General features: G+C 33.6%; 1 pseudogene; it reads right to left on the bottom strand.

Annotated features, from left to right (window-relative positions):
* Positions 1 to 13,331: 13,331 nt before the first annotated feature.
* Positions 13,332 to 17,355, bottom strand: LOC139498396 (uncharacterized; annotated as a pseudogene).
* Positions 17,356 to 18,853: the final 1,498 nt, after the last annotated feature.

An 18,853-nucleotide genomic window follows, 5' to 3' on the forward strand; every position in this document is an offset into this window, starting at 1 on the left:
CGATATAAATCAAACAATAATACAAAACCCGACAATAGTATACGGGCCATAAATGAACAGTCGTGTCATCTGTTATCTCCCCTTAATTCATTTACTTTAAATATTTAATCAGGTATCAAATTAAAAATTGTATTTTCAAAAGTAATCTATACGAATAAGTTAAATACCTATGTTTATAAGTAAAGAACCTTTTACACAAATCATTTACCTAAATATCATTTCAAACTATGCCTATTATTTATTTAATCTTTATCACGATTTTCCATGCGAATGTGAATAAAATAACTTTACTGAAACATCTTTAAATTCTTTAAACATGTTAAACTCGTTTCCTCTAAATTTATAAAACACCCTATTAAACAAATTAACATATTTACTAACCTTCAAAAGACAATCCAGTCTGCCAACTACATTTAATTCTGGTTCACAGTTTAATGAACCAAATAGTTTTGCACGACTTTATATAGCAGATTTGACACGTGATATTTTGTTACTCAATACAATAGCTTTCTCTGATCTCTGTTAATAAACAATGGACTTTGTCAGTTACAGGCAGAATTTCTTAATCTTAATTGTTCAAGTCTATTAATTTTAAAAGTATATACAAATATGTTTATGCCTTCAAAGCTGACACATTTATCAATTAGCTGGGGGATATTTTGGAGACAACTTTATCAAATATGCTAAAAAATTAAACACTTACATTTATATTTTTAGGAAATTGTTCTATAAACTAAGTAGTTAAATAAATGTCAGCTCCTGGCTGTTTTATCTTTACATAAACCCAGTCATCTTGGTTAAACTCGCTGGTCCGGCCAGTACAGTGAAAAAGCTACAACTTGCCTGTTGTTTTTCTTGGATATTGTACGCCACTCCACGACAGTCAGCCGACCCATAACGTAGTTTCAACGACAACGTTTCCTGCTAGTAAATTGACGACCACCTGTCTTTATATATCCAGAAAAGGAACAACGACGTAGCAACATTCATACCTATACACTGGCAGTGGACTACATAACTTGTGTGTACTAGGCAGTAACCCAACAACGTTGAGTCATAATGGATCCCATTCACGTGGAACAGCAAGACGAGGTTCAACTCCCAGAGGGAGATGTTTCTAAAGAACTATTAGAAAATGCATCTAATACAACACAGTTAGATGATAATCCCGAGTCCAAGCGAATGATTGATCTCACTGAAAAAGGACATGAAGCATTCACAGAGAAACATGACAAGTTCTGTGAGGAACTAGAGGCCCTTCGGTCAGATTTAGAATTGCAGTAATTAGAAATGACCACTCCTATTAACGAGCTCCAACAAATGCTTACGACAGAGGACAAAATCTTACAAGCCTGTACTCATTACCGCAAGCGCACATATGAGTACCTGAACTTTTTAAAGAAGACCAGAACGTCTTAAGAACATAGACACATATGTAATCAATCCCAAGAAATTTGACTGTCTAGAATAGACCTGGCTATGGAAACCCTACGCGAGCATCGCCTCGCACTAACAAAGGCTAAATTCACCAAAACAAGAACATCTATAGTTAAGCAAAATTCTCATAGCGGAAGTTCAAATGCCTCCGATATGTCAAGCCTTGCACTGAGGAAGCGTACCAATGCAGAAACTGCTAAGTCAAAAATAGCCTTTACTGAAAAACATGCATTGATCATTAAAAAGGGGGCATTATAATAGGAACAGGCTTTGTTCAGACAAACTAAAATCAAAGCCGAAATGGAGCAACAAGCCATTCAAGCAGAACAAGAAGCTTTACGTAAAAAAGTTCAAACGGAACAAGTAGCCATACGTAAAGCAGTTCAAATGAAAGAAGAGGCTGCACAAAGAAAAGTTCAAATGCAACAAGAGTCTACGTTCCTGTAAACTCAAATGGAACAGGAGGCAGCACAAAGGAAAGCTCAAATAGAACGAGAGGCCATACGCAGAAAAGCTCAACTAGAACAAGAGGCAGCACGAGTAAGTCGGAAAAAGGTTGAACTAAAGGCCAATTTGAACCTCCTCAAAGCACAGAGTTAGGCTGAAGCCGCAGAAGACGCGGCTCGTATCCTGAAATACGATGGCAGCCAAGCATTTAGCAATCTTTCTGACGAAACAGAGGACCCACTCCAGCGTGTTCAAGATTTCGTCAATAAAAATTATGTACCACGTGCTGTACAGGAAGTAACATGACCTCAAAAGATAAAACGAATTCCTGTTAAGGTTGAGCTGAATCATGAAGCACCAGCGTTCGTGCCATCTGTGGCACTGAACTTGCCGTCACAGACATCTGCTGTCTTGCCTTCTGATACTAAGTCACCGGAAGTTATAATAATCCCAGATCTGGGAAAAGTTACCGGCATACAACAACTAAGCCTTTCAGTTGAGTTCCCTGCTGAACACCAATAACAAGGCGTAATAGAAGAGTTCACTGTTGCACACCAGCAATAGTCAATCCAACGTCGGATATTTCTACTGAGTAAGGACCTGTTGTGTTCCCGGTAAACAAACTTTAACGACCGTACAGAATCCTTCCGTACATGGAAAGTAAGCTTTAAAAACGTCATAGACAAATTACAAGTTTCGAACTCGGAACAAAACCTACGGATTAAGTGGCTGAGGTCAAAGTCTGCCAAACCTGCCATGACAATTAGGGCATCAAACGTCAACAACTCAACAAGAGGCCTACAAAGGTTATGGCAGAGACTAGATGAGCTATATGGTGCTCCAGAAATGTTGGAGGCTTCTCTTACAAGCAAACTTGCTTATTTTCCTACGTTGATGAACAGAGATAGCGCACGTCTATATAACTTGTCTGATATTCTATCAGAAATAGAATATCACAAGGAAAATCCAATGCTAGGATGTTTGCGTGCTTATTTCGACTATTCGACAAGATAAATCCTATTGTGGAAAAATTGTCATACGGACTCCGAGAAAAGAGGATAACAAGTGCTTCAAGATACAAGTCTAATATGAAGTTGCCTTTTCACTTTTCACAGAATTCTCTGTGTTCATCAGGAAAATTAACAAAATTAAGAACGATCATGGGTTCATTTTTGGGTCAAGAGTCACACCAAGTACAAAAGACGCGGCGCCAAAGTTCACACCTCACACATATTCTAACCTCTATGTGCATAAGCCAGCAATTGATCAGCAACCTGGAGACATCAGTGAACAACAAAGTCGTTGCATTTTGCATAATACAAAGCATACATCAAACGAACACCGAGCGTTCCGTGCCAAATCAATCGAGGAACACAAGAAACTGTTGAGGTAAAACAATCTATGTTACAAATGTTGTGATTTGACTATGCACAGAAATCGTAATTGCAACACAATTATCAGTTGCAATGAATTCGGAAGTTAAAACACATCACTGCATTACACACAAATGGAGTGGCCTAAAGGTGCACCGCCTTCAACGCCTTCATCAGTCGACGGAGGGGAGCTTATTGATACACCCTACGTCTGGGAGCAACTTGAGTTAGCTGAAACCAAGCTAACCTCTGTTAGTTCAATTTGCAAATATATCTGCAAAGATGGCAACAGTAGTAAATCTTGTGCCAAGATAATTGTGAGTATCTTTCACGAAAATAATCAGGACAAAGTAATTCGCATGTATGCAATTATTGACGACCAAAGCCGTTCTCTCCCCGTTCCTGAATTCCTCAATACTAGATTCAATCTGCCTGAACGATCAGAACGAAATTGCTACACCTGAAGATATACTGCAATATCAACACTTGCAAGAACAGCCAAAAAATAGTCTATCGATTGATGGAAAATGTAAAATCCTAACTGTTCATTGGAAGAAACTTAATAGAGGCACATCACGTCCTTGTTCAATGCTAGGACCACCACGGTTAACATTTATGCAAAAGTTAAACATGGGTTTGATTATTGTTGGTGAAATACGCTCCGATAAGCAAAATGTTCTCCATGAACTCACTACAAAGGAAACAAATCCAACTTGCAGTGTTGTGAAACCACATACAAAGACATTACCTGAGTGTTACAAAACAAATGCCCAGTCAAATGGAATTCAAACTGATTCGTTTGAACATTATCCCCGTTTACATGGGCAACCGAAAACGAAATCAGCGACTTCGATCGCCAGATTTTCAGAACCAACATGTTCATTTCAGAAGCAACACCACAACAAGTGAACACCGACAAAAAAAAGTGTATACATCCGAAAACATCCATATCCCAAGTACAGCTTCAATTCGCCTTTGGATATGCAAGGACAAAAGAAAAATAGAATAGACAATTCTGACTTAAGTCACAGAGAAAAGGAACATGGCATCGACTGGTCTACTGTATGCCGTAACCGTAACAGAAAGTGTCCGTTTTGCGAGATGTCCTCGTTGGATTCCATATCGATGTCGAAAGGAGATTCTTTCATCAGAACTACAGCCATGGAACTAGATTTTAAATTGGCGCGATCTCGTCGGAAAGACCGCCTTGTCTAGGATAGAAGTGGTCAAATACCTAGGTCCCGTCGTATTACTTCTTAGTTCATATAAGTGGAACTTTGGACTGTCGTTATATATTAATTCTTTTTGTTTTAATGATGGAATAGTGATGTCAGATAGACCACATACGGGGAGTGTTCTGTAACTCATTCATCATTTGTTCTTCATGTGATCAATGTTTATGTTTCATTACGTACATCACTGCAAGTTTTAGGATTTTTATACAGGACAGTGTAGGAACTTATGTTACTTTCCCCTCTCTTCTGAGTGACGAAAACAAACAGCTCAGCAGGCCGTGTGCACAACTGCAAGGAACATTCAGAGGACACGTTGTCCAAAGGAACAATTCGTGGCAAACCACAGCGTGAGTTACTTTAAAAACATGCAAAGTATGTCTTTACATTAACGATGAACTGTTTTAATATATTGTCCTATGTTGTAAAGAAACTATGATCATTTAACCGTTCAAACTGTTCGTATTTGCGATTACACAATTTAATTTAGACAGAACCCGACGTGTGCAAGAATATTCATCTATGTATTATAAGTATAAAGAACATTAACAGCTTTATATATCTTTGAACTGTTTATCCGTATTTTTAATGGACTTAAATTATCATTTAACACATTGTAAAATGATTTATATTTGTATTTGCAGATTTTCACCATTTGGATTGGTAATGAAATTATAGTCATCCTGCTTAAACTTGCTGGTTTGGCCAGTACAAGTATCAATACTTTATTGACAAATAAATCATTATATAGTAGTATCGAATGCCAGACGATTGTAACCTGTCTGTGACATGTATCGTATTTTTTTCATGATGTTGTTGAAGTTATATATAAATACTTAAATGGAACATTGATTTTTCAAATTAAAAGCTAAACCAAGGGTTAATTTACCAGTTTGTACTCGCATATGTAGTATCCAGCAGTAAAGCTACATGGTACAGTTTCCCAATACCAGGAAGCAGCGCCGACAGTATTTAATCTCACAGCACAGTACGAATGTGGGTCAAAAGAATCGACTGAAATAAAAAACCGAATATTTATTTCGCATTTCGTACTAAATAACACAATAGGGACTATTTCTATTCTGATTGTTTTTGATTGTATTAGAAAATACTCTTAAAAAAAAACATCGTTTTAAACCTGTTAGTCAAACACAAACTGGATTGCATGTTGTTCGGAGTGATCGAAAGCTCCGTGCTGAGACCGCACTTTGACCTATAATGGTTTAATTTTTTTTGCAAATTGTGACTTGGCTTGAGAGTTGTTTCTTTGGGACTTATACCCCCATTATCTTATATCTATTCACAATGCCATGGGAAAAACGGAGTTTGACTAAAAGACAAGAACAGTAAACGAAACACAACATATAAAACAAGCGGTGATATTAGGTGCTCTGGAATGGTAAGAAGATGCTGCCCAACAAGAGGCACATGTCGGGTTGTAAATTGCACACATCCGAAGTTCAGTCTTATTCGGAAGGTCACAATCCAAAAATAATTTTATGTTTTTATTCTTTTATCTTGCTGTGGACTGAATTTAAAAGTTTTGATCATTATTACATGTATTAGTCTATTTGTTTTTATACACATATATTGTTTGATACCAAGTACTGTCCTGTAGATGACGCTTCTTTTTTGTGTTGTTTATTTGCTGTCTCATCGACGTATGGTGTATATGCTTTTGCTAATAATCATAAAATTTACCCTGACCAAATGGGAGATGTTTTAATGAAAATGGACTATTGTCTCCAGCAAATGTATAGTTCCCATCCTTATCTATATCATTTGCTCCGGTCCACACATCAGTAAAATTGGCTGTAAAAGAATAAATGTAAATAAGCTTCATTAAAAATCAGTAGATTAAAACTAAGGTATGAACAGGAATAACGATTATGATGAAAATTTTATAAAAGTCATCAACTCTGTTTCAAAATAGTAAGCTTTTTAAGAGTTTGATTTAAATTAATAGAATATGAATATAAAAACTAAAAATGTAGAAAAAAAAACAAGAAGGGTCCGTGTGCTTGTTTTCTAGATACAGTCTATCAAAATTATGGCGGGAAATGATTCTTTGTGGTCTTTTCATTCATTTACATTGGCATTATTTTTCTGTGAAAAAAAAAATGAAATAAAAATAATAGGATTTTCTTGGATTTAAAAATACTGGTTTTAAACTACATGTAATGCAATTATGAAAAGAAAAGTGGTGGTTAGTGGGGAAATTTGATTAATGGCACTTCATATATAAAACATGTAAAACCAGAGGATTCCGAAAATCTGGCATAATTTCAAAAACAAGAGAAGCGAACATCTTAAAACTTGATAAACTCAATAAGTAATCAGTGAAACTAATGGAAAACCTTCATATTCCTGACTAGAAACAAGATCAATTAATTCTGTTGAAATTTATAAAAATGACCACGTTATTGACTGGGTTGGTGATACCCTCGGGGACGAAACGTCCAACAGCAATGGGATCGATCCAGTGGTGTAAATAGTTATCAAAGGTACCAGGATTATAATTTAGTACGCCAGACGTGAAAGCGGATTATTGCATTTTTTATTGCCTTACAGTATATGGTGTCGCAATAGGATGTTCAGATGGGTATAGGGTATCGACAACTAAGTAACATTCACGAGAAAACAGTAATATATCGTGTGGACCGATCGCATCTATCAATCTATAAGTCATCGAGTCATTGTTAAGACCTAGGAAACCAGAATTAATGTATATTATTTTCTTAACAGTGTCTATTATGATTTACATATGAATACAGTGAATCAATGAACATGTCCACTATAAAACAATGCCTGGAATTTGGTTTGGGAGATTTATTCTATGGGAGGTGCTATCAATATATCTAACTGATTCTTCCAATTCTGGCCAATAACCTTTTAAAGATTCCAATTCCTCAGATGAATGCCATGTTATCATTGATGTTAACGCTTAATGAAGAATTAACTCAATTTCATGAATAGCTTGGTGAACAGAAGTATTGCTAACATCAAACATCATAGTCATTTGCCAATGTTCAAATGTATGTTAACAAATCAAAAACCTTTAACAGTTTATTTTGTCAGCTTAAGAGTGCCATTTCTTCATTCTTCTGACTTATTTTTCTTAGCGCTCTCATGGGAATCAAACATACTTCATTAAAATTATGTTCTGTTGATAGATAAATGAACCGAGGAAGAAACTTGAATGTTAAGAAATTTGTTTATTTATAATGACATAAACATGTTTGTCTTTATACAGTTCATTCCCTTGGACGAAAGTTTTATACTTTATGATTAATTTACATAATTAATAAATGTGTATCCACATTTCAATTGTATATAACTTGTAATAGTGCATTTGATACTTGTTGAATTTAACTTTATTGTTTGGCTAGAATTATGTAAATTATTGAATTGAAGTTATGTTCCATCTACTGTATTCAAATGTCACTCAATATGAAGGAATTAAACATTATAAATTTTTACCATTTACTTCATTACTATTTTTGGTTTCGGTATCGGTATCGATATCGGTATCGGTATCGGTTTCGGTTTCGGTATCGGCTTATGATGAACATGTCTAATTTTATGCTTTTACTTTTCTACATTGGCTAGAGGTAGAGGGAGAGGGTTGATATCTCATAAACATTTTTGCGCCTGTACCAAGTCATGAGCCTCTGGCCTTTACAAGTCTTGTATAATTTTTTATTTTAGTTTCTTGTGTATAATATGGCGTTTAATATGGCGTCCATAATCTCTGAAATCGTATATATATATTTGTTTAGGGACCAGCTGAAGGACGCCTCCGGTTGCGGGATTTTTTCGCTGCATTAAAGATCTATTGGTGACCTTCTGCTGTTGTCTGTTCTGTGGTCGGGATGTTGTCTCTTTGACTCATCCCCCATTTCCATTCTCAATGTAATACTAAGTCTGGTATCTATTATGGTGCGTAACAGTATGTGTGAAAGATTTAAAAAAAAATTTCCGGTATGGAATTTGGTTTTGGAAATATGGAATATATATATTTCTATAACTCTAAGGAAACATATCCCTTTCCGAACCCATTGTATACAAAAATGTAATCAACGTGTGGTTGTCGGTGATCTCAGAAGATGACTGGCTGAGTCAAAGGGTCATAACCTTTCTCAGCTCCCCGAGATTATCAAAATTTTCGAACAGGTGTTAATGAAATCGACAACTTCGTGCAAAGTGGAAGGCACTCGAAGGGAATTTAGTTTTAGTAAAAAGGAAAATGTATCTTTTAATCATTAGAGAAACAGATTATGGCATAGTAACGCCGAGGCTCGGACTTTAAAATTGATAATTTAACTATTACGATTGGATAAATCCGATAATCCACTTGTATCAATGTAATAATCTATATATATATATATATAATAATAAACATATAAAATGAGATTCATTAATAGCATTGACTTATTTACATACATTTTCCTCAAATCAAATTCGTACCTCAGGAATAGTACATGTTCATGACAATAACCTTTATTTTACATGATTTCCAAAACATTTAATACAAACGAGCGACACAGGCTTCTAAGAGCATCCAGTAGCTTAGATAACCTGTGAAAAGTAAACTTACCAAAAAAAAAAAAAACTAAACTGAAAAATTTAAAACAACAGGTCCCTTCTCAAATGGCAAAATCTAAAGCTCAAACACATCAAACGAATTGAAAACAACTCTCATATACCTGACTTGCTTATATTTTCGTATATAAAAAATGGTGGATTAAACCTGGTTTTTAACTAGCGCATCCTTTTACTGGTATGTCAGTCGCATCAAATTCCATTAAGTTGCCAACGATGTGTTAACAAAACAAACAGACATAATAGGTAAACGAAGGTTAAAATCATGACTGTTAGAGAAAGACACCCTAATAAAGATTGGGCAAAATTTGGTACAATGTTGCGAAGTACACAGCTACTTTTGCATAGGTACTATGTATGTACTAAAAATATGTAGTACTGAAAATTTACTTTTAATATTTAGTACTATTTCTTTACTTTAAAATTATTGTAATATTTGGGTACTTGTATTTTACAGTACTTGAATTGTACCAAATATTTTGGTACATAAATGATACAATATTCTATGTTTGAAAATAATAATTTTAAGGGATTTGAAATAGAAAAACTTTGAAAATGCTTAAAATGTAACTTTAGTAACTAAAAATCTGTAATACCTAAATTTCAAGTACAAATTAAGTACTGTAAAATACAGGTACCTAAATATTACAATAACTTTAAATTAACAAATAGTACTGAATATTAAAAGTAAATTTCCAGTACTACAGATTTTTAGTACAGAAATAGTACCTATGCAAACGTAGCTGTGTAGTTAAATAAAAAGCAGGTCATCCCATTGTAGTCTTACAATAGTTACCAAACCGATTAAATTCGTTGTCACATATTTTTTTGTAATACGTGATAACGGATTAAATTCTTTGACACGAACTTTATAAATTTGTTATCACAGTTGTATTTTTTTTATATTGTAATTCATGGTTACTGGAAAACCTCATCTAAAAAAAAATAATGATACATTCTCAACTTACGAATATTAAATTCAATAAAGACAGCTTTGGCTTCTTGTTCATTGTTCCGTCTCCACATGTAAGCACCATCTGTCTGGGCACACTTGGCCTAAAATTAAGTAAGATGACATTCATATGTACATCCATTCCCCATTCTCAATTTTATCCGTTCATTTTCGTGGAATTCGTGGGTACAGGTGAACCACGAAATTAAATCTTCAACGAATGAAAATGAATTTTCTATAAACTTGTTTATAGATATAAGATGAGGTATGTGTGCCAATTAGACAACTCTCAATCCACGTCGCAATTCATAAAAGTTAACCATTACAGGTCAAAGTGCGGTCTTCAGCACGGAGCATTGGCCTACTCCTAACAGCAATCTTTAAACGGTTTAAAGGGCCCCAAACATTTTCTAGTGTAAAACCATTTAAACATGAAAACCAACGGTCAAATTATATCAAAAAATCGAGAAACGAGAAACATTTATAAACAGAATCAACACACGACAACTACTGAACATCAGGTTCCTTCCTGCCAACAATTGCAGCTGGTTTACACGTTTTTTATGGTATCGCACCTTTATTCTTATCTCAACCAATAGTGTATCATCACAACATAGACAGGCACACTATAAAATATCAATTGAAAAGGCTTTGCTCAATTAAAGGAGTAGTAACACAAATGAACAACCACAGAACGAATAAATTTGATTGATGATAGTATGAAAATACAAAATTAATAATTAGAAGGGATATATAATAAAATCAAAAGTTTAATGTTAAACAATTGCAAAAAAAAGTCAACCTTAACAAAAGTCAGCCATTTGCAATAATGTTGAACAAAGAAAAAGGAAATAATTGTGTTGTTAGGTATACTTCTTTTGTCTGTATTGCCTTCCGTTTAGGAACAAAAAGAATTTTCTTATATACCAATAAAACTATTCTAAAAAATTTGCACACTGGGGTCAATAAAAAATAAAACTAAAAATGGGTGCTCGATAATTCTTCGTTATCTTCATGAACAGGTGCCAGAGGTGTGATGTGTATACAGTATGCAATTAGAAAGGAAATAATATCGATGTTTATAGTATGTAATTATAGTAATTCCAAACACTTATAGATATATAGACCAGATATATGTATGCTAACTCCAGCAAAACCACGAAACTAAGGAACCACGGACGTGAGTTTTTTTTTCTTATTTACGAAAACTGAATTTTGACTCTTCGCAGATATAGTCATGTACATAAAGCCTTTATCAGTAAACTTTCCCTTAAACTTGTAAGTTGACATTTTGAATCTACTAGTTTTCTTTGCTCTTACTTGACCGGTTTTCAGGAAATTCTTTTGAATATTAAAAAAACTGCACTAAATTTTAAAAAGAGGGTAAATTTTGTCTGTTTGTCAGATCTAAAGTACCTGTTTTGGTACATCCGAAGTTCCGGGAACCAGTTCTTTCTTATATGCCATTATGTTGATTTTTTTTCAGTACAGGCAACATAAAGTATGCAGTTGCTTTGAAATGCAATGATTGCCACTTTATTTGAACTTAAAACAAAGGAGGTGTGCCTGCTTGAAACAAAGGAATTTAACATAGAAAGCAATGGGACCATGAATTAGTGGTGTACTTCGTGTACTCCTACCTTATTCTATGGCAAGTCACTCTCGTCAAAACTATATTAACACTATTTTATCGAAAAATTTCGACATTTTGAGATTAAAAACACGCTCTGCGATTAAAAAGACTGAAAATTACACAATGCAAATTAAAAATTACACAATGCAAATTAAAAATTACACACTGATAACTGAAAATTACAAACTGAGATGAAATAACTGAAAAATTCGCACTGAATTTTGTTGTTACCCACCGACATTTGTGTGTACTTTTTATGCGCTCATATAATTAGCATACTGAATCTGTCACCTAGGGGACAAAACTCGTAAATTTTTAATATGGCGTTAAATGTTTAATAAAAAACAAATAATTGATTCAACGTATAGAAAAAAAAACTGTCCTGACTAAAAGAGCAAGAAAATACCCTTTTACTCTCACAAAATATAACCAAATAGTGAACATTTTTATCAAAATTTAAAAAAAAAAAAACACTTGAACAAACTGTTCAAAGAGAAAAAACAAAATAATGCAGTGACAATTAATGCCTATTATATATACTACTGTAACAATAGGAATAGGCCAATGTAATTGAGCTACAAAACTCTTCTGTAGGCGGATACACAGTTAAAATTAAACCCAAAAAAAAGAAGTTCTTTGTTAGAGAATAATGTAAGAAAGGCGATATAAGTAAATTTGAATTGTTTACACCTACATGTATTACTGTGGGCTTTAAAAGTTTAATGAATGTGCCTCATATCGGAGTAAATGCATCTATTGTATGTGTTTTTACATATATTATTAAATTCAACGTTGGTGTGTATGTAAACTTTTAAGCTATAGTACGGTACCTAAAAACAGTCTATTTTCGTGGATCTTTTTTTTTTGCATAAATACCGCCGATAATCTTAAAAGAAAGACCAGATTTATTCTTAAAACATCAGTTTGCATCTCTGCCTCTTGATAATCTCATCAAAAAAAGAAAGTGGAGTACACATTTTTAGGTCCAGGCGTGTTTGAGTAGGTTGTTCTATCTATACTTATATAAAAGAAACGTATAAAAGAAGCATTCGCCTCAGAATATATTTACATCTATTTATAATTCTACGTGTGTCTTTTTTCTATTTATTTCATCTCCGTGTATCTTTTTAAAATCTCAGTGTGTAATTTTGAATTCTCAGTATGTAATTCAGGTTGTAAAGTGTTAAATATTAAAAAAAAATATTTTCAAACTCAAGACTTGGAGAAAACGCATGGATTATTAATACATTTGTAACTGGCTTTTAGATAGTTTTCAGTAACTGCGAGTACGTTTTTTGAGTTTAACCAAGGCAACTAAATTTTCGTTTGTTTTATATTGTACTGTTAAATAACTGTCCTAGGTCAGAGGACGGTAGAGCGCTCATAAACTTGTTTTAAATCACCCATATACCTAATTTGCATGTCGCAAGTCAGAAATCTGTGGTGCAGTGGTTGTCGTTGGTGTGTGTCAATTGTTTCCCATTTTTCATATCGGTGGCTGAATTTTTGTCTCATGTGCAATCAACCACATCTCCTTATTTAATACATTCTATATTGAACCGAATTGTAAAAGAAAAGGAATATAGAATACAAATACAAATTGTAAACTGTTTTACTTAGTTTGTTTTTACAAACTCAAGTAGTGCTTCTTTTTTAATCAATCTGAATGTTAAAAGACTTGAAAACAAATTTGAAGCACGACACGTTTCTTAAACAGAAAAGTTGCAAGCATTGATTTTTCAATTAAGAATTCCTCTCAATAATTTGTACTGCTTGGTGATAAATATCGATTCCAAAATATGAAGATGCCCAATTCCTGGGGCAATGTAAGTTAAGTTCTTCTTGACAAATTTCATTTACTGAAAAAGCCCTGGAATCTAGAATTGGCCTTGTATCTTGTATACCGTCGTAGTCATTAAAATTGTCCTCATAATTGCCCTCAGTTCCATAATTTCCAATGTCCAAAATATCAAAATCTGTTGGATTATTTATCATTCCTGCTGTAAATAATCGGAGAGGCGACGATTTTGCAGTCCTTATGCGATGTTTTCCCCATGCCTGTGCCCAAACGCTCAATTTCTCATTTATTTTGGCAAAAAAACGTGATGTAGCGCATACATCTTGTTGTCATCTGAAATATCAAGAAAACACTCTTCTTCCATGAAATGAAAAAGATCATAATAGTAGCACAATATCCCTTCGAACACGTCTCTCCACAACCTTTCAATTCTCTGATTGTGGCAGCTTTTCCCGGTAATCATATTTCCACGGTTTGGACCGCGCTCTTTAATCATGAAATCAGCTACTAATGAGTTTTCCTGTCCTTTATCTGAGCGCACACGTAAAGGTAACCCGTAATTTACAACAGCAGTTTTGAAAGAATCGAGGACTGTTGTTGCTTCATTATTGTCACGGCAATTAAGAAAAGTCACAAATCTGCTAAAACCATCTATTCCCCCTAACACAATGAAATTCCATCGGATTAGCTTGTGATTACTGTCAATATGCCAGATGTGATTAACACCATCCACGTTATATATTCGTCTATGCAATCGTCTCTTCTTTCTGTCCTTTATGCCAATTTCATCAATTCGATGTAAGCTCTCTCTTATACGTGATCTTGTCACCTGTTAAAAATTTAATATATAGATAGATCATAGCAAATTAAATAGAAGAAATTATTAATTTCAAATTAAATAATCAATTTGACCGACAGTCTTTTGCATATTTAGAAAAGAAGAAGAGACAGAAAGAATACTAGTACATGCACAACGTCCAATGTGCCTGTGACAGTAGTTAAACTACAATGTAATTATGTATGCTACATGTAATAACTAAGTATTGCAATAATGCGCATTTATGGTTAAAGTATTCAGATTCCAAAGAGATACCATACATTGTAGCAACTAAAGTAATATTTTGTCGTGCCGATCTAGTGCATACTTTTATTAAGAGATGAGCCTATCTGACGTGTTCCCTATATCTTATGGCGAAGGTCGGTTAGCTGTAATAGCCAAAAATCATAAACGAGACAAATTAAAAAGCGCATACAGAGTACACCCCGTTTATTAACGAAGAAAGTCATGTTTGATGATGTTAAATGAATTATGTCATCAATCGTACTTTTATTAGGGTCAAATGCAATATTTCATCAAATTCTGTAAATGACAAACACTAAGCTAGTACAGTGGTCACAACTAACGTGTTAGTATTAATGAGCTACACATTTAAAATAAAATCATGTGTTGAACTTGATACATAACATAGTCTTGCCTTTATGACTCGTCAGGAAATATAGTCGCAGAAAAAAATCACAGAAAGTTCAAATACAAATATTATTAGGTCGTTTTTTTTTCTTTCTTTGAGAGATGTGTGTCAAAACTTTTCCCCATTAATACTTTTAAATAGAGAGCCATCATTAAAAGATTTCAATCATTTTTTTCAAAAACTACAAGTTTAAAATAGGAATTTTGAAACAAAATAAATTAGAGAACTTCATTTAAATTTTGTTTTGTCGTGATAAATCCAATCTTCAAATGGGTGCAATTTTTATTAAATATTCGAACAGTTTTGATAATAGTACGAGTTTTCACGAAAACGGTGTTAACTGAATGTATTTAGAGGAGATTTTAGCAGAAGTAATTATATCTCAATTCTGTGATTAAGAGTTACGTCTTGACCGTGAAAAGATTTTGTTCTTGTTAGTTTGTTTCTTCAGCCAAATATTTTCCTTGTGTTGTTTTGTTGTTTCACAAAATATTTTGCCCCATAACACCCCTTTTTATTTTCGTACAAGACTTCAATAGCTTTAAATGTGAATTACTAAGATTTAAGCAGATTCGAGATGTCTTTTCTTTCCATTAGAGACCCCAAAAAAATACCAATGCAAATATAAGGTTAAAATTTGGATTAGCCCTTTCCAGCCATATAAATAAAAACCTCAAATATCGCAGAAAGGAGCTCCATAACCTATTAAAATATTTTTACGTATACCTATATGATATTGGAAAACAGGTAACTTATACCTATAAATAGCCGGATCTTCTGTAGTTGTGTAAACACAAACAACGTTAAACGATATTCTACTTCATAACGTGTGACCTCACGTGTGTGGTAAAATTTGTTGATTGATATAACGTAAGGCTATTCTGAATGAATTAATCTACAAAGCGAGAACACTTTCCATGTTCATCAGCTAAGGGACGGCTAGCCTTTTTTGAAAAGCTATTACTTGTATTGTTCCTTAAATTAAGTAAAGCTCATCCGATTAAAAGTATCAATTTTTACATAATCAATTCTTATCTTATCAATTTTGAATTCTTGATTTTTACGATATCACTTCAATACTTCCGTAATAAAATTAAGAATACCTAAGTACTCTGATCTTTGTGTGATGATCCTGTTATGGGATGGGTTACTGTCTGGTTGAAGTTGAATGATAGAAAAAAGTATTGGTACTTCGGGACAGGACAAATCTTTTGTGTATTTTATTAACACAAATTTTAGTCATTCTTACCATTACTGAACGTTGTGGATAGTTAACTTTGAACTGATAGAAAATAGTACAGTTATTTCTATTTATTTGTGCTCATAGATATACTCGTATAGGTGGCACGGTAGTATTTCCTGGCCCATAAGGGATAATTATAGCATTTTTAGAATTTAAACCACTTTTTAACACTGCAAAAAATTCTACATTCACAGTTACCTGAAGTACTGTCATTTTGCTTTTCAGAAATGAATTAAAATATGTAACATAGCCGTTTATTTTTTTTTTGCCTGATTCATCCCTCAGTTTGATAAAATGTGTTCAGTTGATACTGTTTTTTTTTGTCCAATCACACTGCTTAGATAAATTAATCTAATTGTGCCACCTATAGACATGATAGAAAAACGTGATAGATAATTGAAATTACGGGAAAGCAAAGAAGTTACAGATATTAAAAAAAAGAGGAGGCAAAACAATTACTCTCCCGCCCAAAAAGAACATTTACCTAGCATATATTAAAAGATTCGTCCAAATTTATGACACGAGTCGAAGTCAATTTTGTATCTCCTTTCATTAATTCCGGTACTAGTATGCACAAGTAGAAAGTTACATCTATTGTTTTAAAAGCAATACTTTTTAAATAGGCTGGGAGTAAATTAGTATAGGTAATAAAATAAAATGAAGTGGCAATAAAGTAAGAGAGAATGAATATACCTGTATAGCTGTCTTTTCGACTAAAAGTTCTTTAATCATGTTTTCGCCACAGCGAGGAAATTCCACCACTAGCTCCTGTATCAATAAGTCCAAATCTTCCTCCGAAATGTTTGAAACGTTTATCTTTTTTAAATTACACTGTCTCATTCTTCTATACACTGTACTTTCGGAAGCTGATAGGAGCTTTGCTATTTCACGAACAGTAAACTGGCATTCCAAAAAAAATTGAAGAATATCCTTTGGTATATTAAATTGATTATTTCCAGGAGCTCGGTACATAGTCGAAGAACCATGATTTAAACACTTCAACCGAAGTTTCATTATTGCAGATCCATCGGTAACACCTAAATTTTGCAACTCATATTTCGATAATTTTCCAACTATATCTGGTGTAATCTTTTCATCATTAAAACGCGATACTAACGTACCAATGTTTAAATCTTTCAAAATGTCATCCATTTTGCAAACAAGACTAACAGATTTGAGCGGGATTTATCGTAACTTCAGAGAAGCGGATCGGAATCAGTTTTGACGTAGACAGTAATCGTTCTAATCGTAATTATGTTCATTGACCATAACAACGATGAAAGCACATCATATAATGTCGTTCTGACACCATATAATTAAGTTAGTCTAACCACATAATATAATGATAAGATCACATCATATAAAGATGAATGCACACAATATAAGGGTAAACGCACATAAAATAAAGACAATTGTACAACATATAATGCTCTTTGTACATAATATAAGGACACAATCATATCATATAAGGATACATGCACGATAGATAAGTATAAATGCACATCACATAAGGATGTAAGCACAACATATAAGTATACATGCACATCATATAAGTATATATGCACATCATGTAAGTATATATGCACATTATATAGGTAAATATGCACATCATATAAGTATATTTGTACACCATATAAGTACATATGCACATCATATAGGGATATTTGCACATCATATAATGATATTTGGACATCATATAAGTATATATGCACATCATATAAGTATATATGCACATCATAAAAGTGTTAATGCACATCATATTAGGATGTTTGGACAGCATATAATGTCAACTGCACATCATATAAATGTTTGTACACATCATATATTGACAAATGCACATCACATAAGGGTAAAATCACATCATATAATGTCAAATGGCCATTATAAGACAGTTTTGGCGTTCCATATCTAGCTAATACATGTATCTGTATATTTCATATAAAGTTATTTAGCAAATGCATAATAAAATAATCGTACTCTCAAACACTGGAGGCATAGTGGACTCAAAACCACAGGATATTCCACTAAAATTTGGCCTGTCCTTCATCATTTCATTTTCAATGATTTTTTCTTCCACGGCTGATGGTGGCTTTGGTGCCGGCCCTCCTTCAGTCAATTTCCTCTGTTTTTTTTACTTCAGTATATGTTTTTTTTTTGCATTCTGTTGTAAGTTTCCCCATTTATATATTACTTGCTTCATCGTTCTTTTTTTGAAGTCCTATTGCGTTATTTTTAGAACATATTTCTGCCCACATTTTTTTTGTTATTTGTTATGGTGTTTGTTTGCTTTGATTTTAACACGAACTCATCCTTTTCTACAAGTTCTTGTAGTAGAGTTATTTCTGAGATGCTCCAGTTTGGTTGCCTTTCTCTCTTAGACGCCATGTCTGCCAAAAGTACGCGAAATTGCGCGAGGTCGAACATAACTGATTGTTAAAAAAATTTAAATACCAAACTACTAGTTAAACGTAAATTAGTAAACTCAAACGTAACTAACTGTTGTGCAACGGATTTTTAATCAATAGTTACGTAACTTGCAGTTAAAATTTAAACTAACAGTTAAAGGCTTAACAGTTAGTTAAACTAACTGACGTTCGTGCAACCAGGTCCTGATGTATAAAATCTGTCGTAGGGTTGTCACTGGTTCAGACGTACTTATAATATAAT

The sequence above is a fragment of the Mytilus edulis genome, chromosome 12 (genome assembly GCF_963676685.1).
Source record: "Mytilus edulis chromosome 12, xbMytEdul2.2, whole genome shotgun sequence".
NCBI classification, from domain to species: Eukaryota; Metazoa; Mollusca; class Bivalvia; order Mytilida; family Mytilidae; genus Mytilus; species Mytilus edulis.